The sequence below is a fragment of the Hibiscus syriacus genome, unplaced genomic scaffold, assembly GCF_006381635.1.
Source record: "Hibiscus syriacus cultivar Baekdansim isolate YM2019G1 unplaced genomic scaffold, ASM638163v2 tig00000916_pilon, whole genome shotgun sequence".
Taxonomy (NCBI): domain Eukaryota; kingdom Viridiplantae; phylum Streptophyta; class Magnoliopsida; order Malvales; family Malvaceae; genus Hibiscus; species Hibiscus syriacus.
Genome location: NW_024061833.1, coordinates 1714329 through 1726332, shown reverse-complemented (window position 1 = coordinate 1726332; position 12004 = coordinate 1714329). Strand labels below are relative to the sequence as shown.

General features: G+C 36.2%; 1 pseudogene; it reads left to right on the top strand.

Annotated features, from left to right (window-relative positions):
- Nucleotides 1-8000: 8000 nt before the first annotated feature.
- On the top strand, nucleotides 8001-12004 carry LOC120117798 (annotated as a pseudogene).

Below are 12004 nucleotides of genomic sequence, written 5' to 3'. Positions count from 1 at the left end.
TCGTTAAACGTAAATAATCTGTATTAATGGTCAAAGGGGTTATAATACAAGAGATGAAAAGCTCAGAAGTCCGACTAAGGTCAGAGAATACTCAGATTGGATCGGGATTTACGCCAAGAACACCAAAGATCAAATTTTTTGAGCTGACAAAGGTTGTAGGGACAGACAACAAAAAGGTTACTGACCTGGAGAGTTCATTCAAAGACAGTAAGAGCAAGATGATAGCAGAAATTGGAGTAAATTGTTAACGAATTAAAGAATCAAACAAGTGAATTTCAGATAGTTCCCTTCAATGGAGGCTTCCGAAGGCACTTTCGTTGAAGGCAGACTTAGAAAGTAAAAGCTGGAAATGCAGTCATTCGAGCAAGCATCTCTTCACTTGCACAGTTTAGCCAGAGAGGCCGGAATGGTTCGACAAAGTATTCAACTGGTGACAAACGAAGGTGGAAGACGAATCAACCTGTCAGAAGTTGTTCGGGGTCTAGAAGAATATAACCTTAGAATGTTTTTTTGCCTCTTAAGAAATATCTCTTTTGTCCCCAATAATGATTATTTATGATAATAGACATATTTTTGGATCAATACCTCGAACATTTCATGCATCATGCATTTTTGCATTATTTTTTCTTTTTCTTTTTTTTTTCATTACATCCACGTTAACTAACAAGGGATGTCTCATAAAAAAGGAATAAAAATTGGACACATCGAGTTCGTTCAAAGCAAAGGAAGTTAAAAGAGAAACATTGAAGACAAATTGAAATTACCTAAAGCGTGTCTGTACAAAGATTCAAAGAAATGAATGAGATACTAGGTATGTTGGTAAGATTGAGAAAATTCAAGAGAAACTCATAAAAAACCAACAGGAGATGATCGATCAAGCAAGAAGATTTCAGAATGAATCAAGAGAACAAATGGCTAAGTTGATGGACATGGTAAATGTTGTGATCCATGGAGCGAAGCCACTAGTTGATCCCATTTTGGATGGGACTAGATCAAGCAAGAAGATTTCAGAATGAATCAAGAGAAAAAATGGCTAAGTTGATGGACATGGTAAACGTTGTGATCCATGGAGAGAAGCCACTAGTGGATCCCATTTTGGATAGGACTATGAATGTCGGTGCTGAAACTGAAACGACAATGATCAGAGGACTTGTTAAGGAGCCATATACTTCAGGTCAGCTCAAAAAAATAAATGTGGTTGTAGAAGGGTCCACTAGGCCAACAATGGGGGATGCGCTACTGAGGGATAAAATTTCTCTTGTGAGAGATAAGTTTCACTCAAAGAAGAGGCTCATATAAGATGGCCAATGTTGACCAAGAAAGCTAAAAATGATCAACCTCTCATAATTAGAGGTTCTAACCCTCTACAATCATCCAGTTAGGACACTCGAATTCTACCTATAAAGTCATTGCCAAGTAGTCTCACATCATGGGGGCTAGATGAGAATAAAAAGAAAGTGCAGGGCTTTCAGTTCCCTCCCTTCCATTTTTCACTTGAAAAACTACATTCTAAAATGCTTACAGTCGGATTGATTACACCTGGATATGTCCAGCCACAGTGGCCCCCGAATGAGAAGTGGACCTACAAGAATATTCCTTGGATATATCAGGATGGAACCCCAGATTATTCAGTTAAGGTTCCTGGAAACCTTGAGGACCCTTTAGAACAAGCAATTCATGAGTGCAAAGTAGAAGAAAAAGGGATCAAGGTCCAAAACTCAAAAGTTATTGCTGTAATAGAGAATTACTGGAAGAACATAAGGTACAAAAGGGTGAAAAAGGAAATTCGAGCAAGAGGGCTTCCATGAATGTAATCCGAGACTGACCAGTGGGTCTGAGAATGGATGGGGCGGATGTAGCCAAGAAGATACCTCAAACTGCTTCAACAGAGGATTCATATGAAAAACCTAAGGCGCGAGAGGATCGGAAAGTAAATCCAAGTAAAAGAGCTTCTATGGATGTAGTCCAAGACTGGCCTGTGGGTTTAAGAATCAGTGGGACAGACGTAGCTTCGAAGACACCTCAAACACCTATATCAGATTTCTTGAAGGCGAGAGGGATTTTGGGTAGCTCAGGAGGCTTGACGAATATTACGCCAATCACAGCTGTAATATGCGTTCGGGATCCGACCAAAACTATCACCACCGAAGAAAATCGTTTTGGATCTAAATTTGGGCCCAATTTCCAGAAACGGGGAAATGAAATGCTGATAAATCACAAAGAAGTGGGATTTTCCCAAGAAGCTGCTCCGGAGGAAGCAAGAATTTATGCGTTTGAGGGTACATCAAAAGGAGCCTCGGCAAGTGAAACAATTGAGGAATGGGGAGCCAGTGCGGACGAAAGCCCTAATCTAACTAGTGGGACATCCAATTGAGGCCTTATTCCATTTTGTGGCATCCCGTTTGAATTTTTTTAAAACATTTTCATATTTCTTTTTGCAACTTGTTTTTGAACTTTCTTTTTATGAGGATATTTGAATGAATTTATGCTGAGCATTTAATCAAATTTACAACAGGGAATTCTTTGAATATCAACTAATTCAAAAACTCTGTAAATGATCGGAGTTACAAATCTTTGACATTGATTAAAAAATAATGACATTTGATTTTACCCCAAAAGGCACTTTCGAACACCATACCCTTTTCTTACAGAAACTGATATATCCTTAACCTTTCATGCGAGAATGAACAGGGGGCTTGGTATTAGGTATGCATAGGAGCAGACAACATGGGGCATCTCTTGTGTATGACATTATTACATTTTTTTAGGATGTTCAGTGATGATAATGATCTTCATATATAGAATAGTCAAGTAGATAAATCTAGTTTAGGTCAATTGCTTAGAAATTGAACTCTAAAGATAAATTTTTTGACTTTCAACAACACCTAGACTATAACAGGTTCTTCTTGAAAAACTTAAGAAATTGGATCCGTATACCCAAATTATAATATTATTTATACAATAAAGCTTGAATTTTCCCTCTAGAACAATTGGTTAAACGCCCCAGCTTTATGGATAAGATTCAGCTAGCCTGATAAAGGTGATTATAATATCTATACAATAAAGCTTGAGTTGTCCCTCTAAAGCAATTGGTTAAACGCCCTAACTTTATGGATAATATTCAGCTAGCCTGATAAAAGTGATTATAATATTGATTCGTCCCTCTAGAGCAATTGGTTAAACGCCCTGACTTTATGGATTCAGCTAGCCAGACAATGGCAAATTAAATTTATCTAAATAAGGAGTTTCGGTAAAAATAGACTAAGGAAGTTAAGGAACACCTGTTATTGTCAACTACACACGAGCACTCCAGAATTTCATTTTTAGACCGATATTTCTGCTCTGCCTTTGTTAGAAGAGCCTACGAAGCTTGAATAAATGGAAGGTTTCAGAGAACCGAAATAGAAGGTCTAGTAGTTGGTTATGCTAGTTGAGTCATTTTGTCTGCATCCGATTAAAGTACCAAGCTAAGAAAAAAAACATGTTGCAATGACCGAGAAATGATATTTTTTATGGCTGAAACCTTAGAAAATAGAAGGCCAACTTAAAGCCAACTCATCCATTTGAACATTTGTCAAAGAGCTATAACTTTGAAAGCATTAAAGAGCTATTGATTCTTTTGATATCCTTTCAATTCATGTTTATAATTTGATTCGATTATGAGCCTGAATTGAGGAGTAATATTTTACATAATTTTTATATGCTCATATCTTTTTCCCTCCTAAAATAAGAGAAATGATAAAAACATTTTCAAACAGGACAGTCTCAAATGTGAAAGGTTGCAACTCAAGAAGAAAATGGGACATGGTCGATTCCAAGTACAAGACCAACATATAAAATGAGACTCCATCCAGAAGATAAAAAAGTCAATTCATGTTGCATGAATCTTAGGCATACTTAATAGCATCACATTTGTTATTTTGTCATATACATAATGTTTTGCAGCTTTTAGAGTCAAGTTTCGACTCCAAAATGGAAGATACTCGAGTTAAAAGAACCTCTAACAAAAGACCTTCGAGTTTGATTACACTCAGCACAAAGGCACATCATTTGCAGCATAGCTCAAAGCGAGAAGGGTTGTCTGCCAAAGACCTTCGAGTTCGATTACACTCAGCTCAAAGGCACATTATTTACAGCATAGCTCCAGGCAAGAAGGGTTATCTACCAAAGACCTTCGAGTTCGATTACACTCAGCTCAAAGGCACATCATTTGCAACATAACTCAAGGCAAGAAGGGCTTTCTTCCAAAGACCTTCGAGTTCGATTACACTCAGCTCAAAGACACATTATTTGCAGCATAGCTCAAGGCAAGAAGGATTATCTGCCAAAGACCTTCGAGTTCGATTACACTCAGCTCAAAGACACATCTTTTGCAATATATCTCAAGGCAAGAAGTATTATTTTCCAATAAAAGACCTTCGAGTTCAATTACACTCAGCTCAAAGGCACATCATTTGTAGCATAGCTTAAGGCAAAAAGGGTTATCTGCCAAAGACCTTCGAGTTCGATTACACTCAGCTCAAAAGCACATCATTTGTAACATAGCTCAAGGCAAGAAGGGATATTTTCCAACAAAAGACCTTCAAGTTCGATTACACTCAGCTCAAAGGCACATCATTTGCAGCATATCTCAAGGCAAGAAGGATTATCTGCCAAAGACCTTCGAGTTCGATTATACTCAGCTCAAAGGTACATCATTTGCAACATAGCTCAAGGTAAGAATGGATATTTGCCAACAAAAGACCTTCAAGTTCGATTACACTCAGCTTAAAGGCACATTATTTGCAACATAGCTCAAGGCAAGAAGGGTTATCTGCTAAAGACCTTCGAGTTCGATTGCACTAAGCTCAAAGGCACATCATTTGCAACATAGCTCAAGGCAAGAAGGGCTATCTGCCAACAAAAGACGTTCGAGTTCGATTACACTCAGCTCAAAGACACAATATTTGCAGCATAGCTCAAGGAAAAAAGGGTTATCTGCCAACAAAAGACCTTCGAGTTCGATTGCACTCAGCTCAAAGGTACATCATTTACAGTATAACTCAAGGCTAGAAGGGTTATCTGTCAACAAAAAACCTTCGATTTCGATTGCACTCAGCTCAAAGGCACATCATTTGCAGCATAACTCAATGCTAGAAGGGTTATCTGTCAACAAAGACCTTCGAGTTTGATTACACTCAGCTCAAAGGCACATCATTTGCAACATAGCTTAAGGTAAGAAGGGTTGTCTGCCAACTAAAGACCTTTGAGTTCGATTATATTCAACTCATAAGCATATCCAATTTGCAACATAACTCAAGGCGAGAAGGGTTATATGTCAACAAATATCTTCGAGTTCGATTCCACTCAGCTCAAGCGCATGTTAGATTTACAGCATAGCTTAAGTCAAGAAAAAATATATGTCAACGGAAATTATCGAGTTCGATTCCATTCAGCTCGACGACATATCAACCATATGGTGGAGTCAAATAACTATTTTCTAGTCGAATTTTTAAACCAAGGTTTTTAAACCAAGAAGAAGACTGAAGTTGATTACAATTTGGAAATGAGAAGCCACATTCCAATTCAAAGTCCGAACTACAACTTCAATTTCATATCATTTCAAGATGGACCCGACTTCATAACAAAAGAGCCATTCGTAACTCAAATCGACAGGGAGTTATTCTTAATTGAAATATCAGAATCAATTTTCAACTCCACCGAATGAAATTTGTGTCCTTTTGTCTTTGTCCTATTTTTCGTTCCACAAAAAAAAGACAAAGAGGGGTAGCTATAGACACCTAATTTCATTCTCGATTAATATTACTATGATCATACTGCTATAATATATTTATATATTGATTTATCTTATTATAATTATATTATACAATATGATACATATTCACATTTATTTTTGTATCAGGCCCAAAATCATATTACACGTGGTCCAGCAGAATGCTCTGGTCCAATCCAGAACCAACTACATGCAACCCAGCTGTAGCAAGCCCGGTTGAGCAGCCCAACCCAGTTGGCGCCTAGGACTCGCTCTAAGCCAAACCCAAAGATCAAGGTTTCCAAAAACCCTAGAGCACCGCACGCCCTAGCCTCTCGTCCAGCGCCGCTTCTCCAACAGCTCGAGTCCACCGTCGGTTTTCTCGGCCATCACCAACGCTACGCAAGGGAAATGAACAACAAAAGCAACCAAGAAGCATTAGGACTATATTTTGAATATGATTCTAAAAATAGTTTTTTTTTCATTATAAATACATGTAATCGAACCCATTCGAGGGACGATTAAGATACAAAGCATATTCAAAATTTCATACAAGAAATATTCGAGAAATACATTCGGCAATCACAAAAAATTCCACGAAATACAAGCAGTGTTATTCGAGGCTTTTCGTAATCTTTCAAGAGGAAATAGAAGGTAAAAATGACTCACATTTTGTTTTGTTTGGCTCACATGTTGTCTTTTATGTGTTTAAAATCTTCGTCGATGACCCGAAGAGAGTTGTTGGAAACAATTTTTCTAGATCTATACTCCCACGAGGTGTTTTTTGAAAAACCATCTTGATATTCGAAACAAGGGCGAAGAGGGATTTCGGAAAAAATGATTTTTTTTGGTTCTGCCGCCAATGAATGGCGGTTGGCGAGGCGGCGGACCGCCGTTTTTTGGGTTTTCAAGGTTTTGTTCTTCGTTTGATGAAGAACAGGTTGAATAATTTCAAAGAAAACAAGGGGGCTGATTTGATCTGTTTTGAGAGAGGGAGGGGAAATGAAACTTGTTTTTGGGTTTTTGACTTTTATATCGAACCCGAACCGGCCCGCTTGACCCGCTTGACCCGCTCGTCGACCCGATGAATCCCCTCAACGCAAATGGGGTTAATACCCACTTCAGTCCCTTTGATTTTTAGTGCATGCGGTATTCCCCCTAGATTCACATTTTTTCCTTCGATTGGCTTCGGATTTGGCCACAATTTAGTTTTTTTTATTTAAGTCCCTTATTTTATTTTTTATTCTTCATTTTTTTCGTTTTTTATTATTATACTCTTTTTCTATTTGTTATATATTTTTTATATCATTATTTTTTCTATATATTTTATATATGTATATATATTTAATTATTTAATTATTTTTCTATTATTTTTCTATTTTTGGTTTTTATTTATTACCATTATATTATACAGTTATTATTATTATTATTATTATTATTATTATTTTACTATTATTATTTTTTCGTGTCCTTATTATTATATATATATATATATTATTCTATATTTTTTTCTTAACATTTTACTCATAGGCATATTTATTTATTTACTTTATTTACTTACTTATTTTTCCTTTTTTTCTTTTCTTTTTTATGTATATTTTTATCTTGCACTGTTATTATTATTATCTTCTTTATTGCATCTATTAATTTCTTTTCTTTATTTTTATTTTATTTATTTTTTTATCTTTTTATTTCCTTTTCTTTATTTCATTTGTTTTTCTTATTTTCTCTATCTTATTTATTTTCATTTTTTCTAATATAACATGTTTCTTGATTTTTTAAGGGTACATTTTTAAATATACCAGAGGTAAGTAATCATGATCAAATGTTATATTTTTATTTTTTAACTTTCAATTTTCTTAATTAAAGACAACTATAAATTATGTAGTACCGAAAAGGCAATTCAAGGGTGTTAATCCTTCCTTGACGGTAACCGACTCCCGAATCTGACACATCTTTGGTAAGACGCGAATCATGTAAGAAATAAGGTATCCGAACAATCCATTTGTTTTAAAATAAATGATCGGTGACGATTCTAATCCGTTTTATTCAAGTTGAAGCCTAATTTCGGGTTCACCCGAAAGACGGTTCCGACACAACCCCTACTTCTTGATGCATTTAATTACATTGTTTTTAGATCCCACGGCTGTAAGAAAAGTAATCAAATCAAAACGGGAACCGTTAGCCATGCAAACCATGATATCACCGTCCATCATAAATATTAACTAAAAGGAGGTTATTCACGTCGTCCTTTTCAAATTAACGTTACAAAATCAGTTCTCACAAAGAAACAATGATTTTCTCGTGAATCCTTTTTTTCTCACAATATTTTCACATTATCAAGTTTATACCTCGCATTTCATCAATGGAGTTTTCACGAAAATCCAGGGTAATGTATCTCCTTACGATTTTGCACTTCCGTAAGTTCCTTTTTTCAGAAAACATTGATGTTTTCTTGATTTCTTTAGGTGTTTGAGAAATTCATCTCGGCCATTTATTTATGGGAATTACTGAGATCAAACGTAGTAGAATGTGGAGCCGTGGGGCTTGTGACGAATAGCATCACGTTTTCGGCGCTAAATTGTCGCAAACACAGCGCGATTTTGACGGAATTTGGCGGGATCGGCGATGGAAAAACTTCCAACACGAAGCTTTCAAAGCTGCGATTACGAATCTCAGCCAAGTTGCGGCGGACGGTGGCGCACAGCTTATTGTGCCGCCGGGGAAGTGGCTAACTGGGAGCTTCAATCTCACCAGCCATTTTACGCTTTTTGTCCATAAAGATGCTGTTATTCTTGGATCTCAGGTACAATTTCCATCCTTCAATTTCTCGCTCACTCAACTCTGGACTTTGCTACGATTAACGTTTCATCCTAAAATAAACTCCCAGTAGAAGTGCTCATTAGTCTGACCTAATTCTAGTTCATATATAATATTAGTTTCCTTCATATATAATATTAGTTAATTAATTATATTTTATTTTAGATCCACTCTCACTACTTTTATAAAAATTATATTATTTTTAATTTAACACCTAATATTTGTGAGTACCTTTTAGTTTTATAAAATAATTAAACATATACAAGTTAATAGGGATGGCAAACGGGCAGGTCGGGTGCGAATACCCTATCCCCTATCCCCTATCCCCTATCCCCATACCCACATAATATTTTCAAATTCACCATCCGCCCACCACCCATGATGGGTAAAATTTTTCAAATCCACACCTGCCCACGCGGGTACATTCTCAAATCCATCCCTACACCCACTACCCAAATAGAGACGTACCCGACTAAACCCGTCTGACAGCAACCTTAAGTTATACATAAGCAACAAACATAAAACAAACATGTCAATTAAGAAATATAATAAAATAAACCAAGGATTATAAGTTATATCTTATACAATATTAAGATTTATAAATTTGTCTCTAAAATTATACCTAAATTTATAATGGTCCAAAATTTAATGGGTATTTAGTGGGCGGGCGGATGTGAGGCAGATGCGGGGCGGGTAAGGTCTCAAACCCATCACCCGCCCACTACCCGCGATGGGTAATACTTCTTAAATCCACACCCGCCCACTACCCACTAAAATTATACCCATCCTACCACAATTGGAGCGGGTACGGTGCAGAATCCACGAATTTATACTCGTTTGCCATCCCTACAAGTTAACATAATTTGTAATGTTTGATATTATTTATCCTTATTTCAAATATAATGAACATTTTCGAAACATTTTTTTATATTTTCATTATTTTATAAATATTTAAATAAATTTGAACATATGTCCTCAGACTTTTTCACAAATTTCTTATTATTTCGCTTATAATAATTTGATAATTTAACTTTTACAAATAAAATTACTTTAACAAATCAATTCTCATTACAAAAAATAGTTATTGATCACACTCATATGTGCTATTTTTCTTTTGTATATTATTGAAGAATTAATTTTTATGTGATATAAATTATATAATATATGTGAAAAGAAAATAATTTCATACAAGATAAGAAAACGAATTGGTCTAAATTTAATCGTGGAGCAAAACTCAACTCATATATTTGAATGGATTTATTTTTTTATTATCAAATTTACTATAAAATCTGGCGTAATATTTTAAATTCTCTCAAATATCAGATTACACTGAAAGTTAAAATGCAGGGATGAACAAGAGGAAAAACGGTGGAGACAATCGTCCTCCCTTACAATTTTAAATTTTTTATATATTTGAAATATTTTTTTGTATTACAATTAAAAATATATTAACTCTTAAAATTTTATAAATTCGTTATCTTAATATAAAATCTTACGTACCAATTTATATGGGTAATATGAGCCTGCATGGTTTCTACTACCAACTGCTGACATTTCACCTTCAATTTTTCTAGTTGTTCACTTTTCTTCCTAGCCTTTGACGAAATTGCTGGTTTCTGGTTTAAAAATACCGACTACTTCTTGAAGTTTCTGACTTATGCACATGAACTATTACATATGACGCTGTACATATTTGCTTTCGGTTAGGTCATAAAATTATCGGCCAATTCTGTTAGTCAAAACATGTTAGACCATTGCTACCTAACATCCTATACAAAAGTGTGTGAGTGGAACACCGAACTTTAGATAAACTACCAACTACCCGATGACCATAATTTTAGGCCATTGTTTCATGATCTTACTGTCCTCACTCATACGATATAAGGTTAAATTAATTAAGTTATATAGATAAAAAATAATATTTCCGGAGAATAAAAATTAAATATACAACTTACTCATGATATAAAGGCTAATAATAGAATTTGACATATCAAATTTAATAGCTAATGTTTGCATCAAAATCAAAATTTAAAAGTAAAAGGACTAACAATGACAAATTAGAGTTTTGGGATTAATCTTTGAAAACAACAAACAGGATGAATCAGAGTGGCCTCATGTTGCTCTTCTGCCATCATACGGGCTGGGAAGAGATGCCCCTGGTGGAAGGCTCAGCAGTCTTATTTTCGGCACCAACCTCACAGATGTTGTCATTACAGGTAACCAAAACACTATCTAACCTTAAATATCGATACATGTTGAGTCGAATCGAATCAAATCAAATCGATTGAACTAAATGGGGGAGATTACATGGCTTGTAACGCAAGGTAATAACGGCACCATTGATGGCCAAGGTGCCTACTGGTGGAAGCAGTTCAAGGAGAACAAAATGACTGTAACAAGACCCTACATGATTGAGATCATGTATTCGAAACAGGTTCAGATAACGAATCTAACGTTGGTTAACTCGCCGTCATGGAATGTTCATCCCGTATACAGCAGGTTGGTTTAGTCTCTAATAAACACTTAATTATCCCCATGAAATCAAAACATCATATTTGATTGAATGCTGAATTTTGTAGTGATATAATCATCCAACACTCGACTGTTCTGCACCAGTTGATTCTCCTAATACAGATGGAATAGACCCAGGTTTGTTTTTTTTTTTGCACTCAGCACAGTTCTGTCAATAGTTGATATGAGCCTTTGATGCTGTTATTTGTTTTATTCTAGATTCGTGTATGAACACCCGAATAGATGACAGTTTTGTCGTCTCCGGAGATGACTGCATCGCCGTTAAAAGTGGTTGGGACGAATACGGTATCAAATTCAACATGCCAACCAAGCAACTAGTGATCAGAAGGTTCACCTGCATTTCTCCTAGCAGCGCCGCCATCGCTCTCGGGAGTGAAATGTCCGGTGGGATCGAAGACGTAAGAGCCGAAGACATTAAAGCGATTAATACAGAATCAGGTGTGAGGATCAAAACTGGAGGGGGAAGAGGAGCTTATGTTAAAAACATTTATGTTAGAAACATGACATTGAATACAATGAAGTACGTGTTCTGGATGACAGGTGATTATGGATCGCATCTGGGCGACCAGTTCGACCCGAATGCATTCCCCGTAATCGAAGGAATCAATTACAGGGACATTGTGGCAGATAATGTCACCCTCTCGGCACAACTGGATGGAATCGGAAGACATCCTTTCACCGATATCTGCATTTCAAACGTCGACATCAAACTGACCGCCAAGCCAAAAGAAGTGCAATGGAACTGTACCGAGATTCAGGGAGTTACCAACCGTGTGAGCCCCGAACCATGTGGTTTGTTGCCTCAAAAGGAAATCGAGTGTCCCTTCCCTAAGGATAGGCTGCCCATCGAAGATGTCGAGTTGAAGACTTGTTCTATCAGCGCCAACTTCTAATAATCTT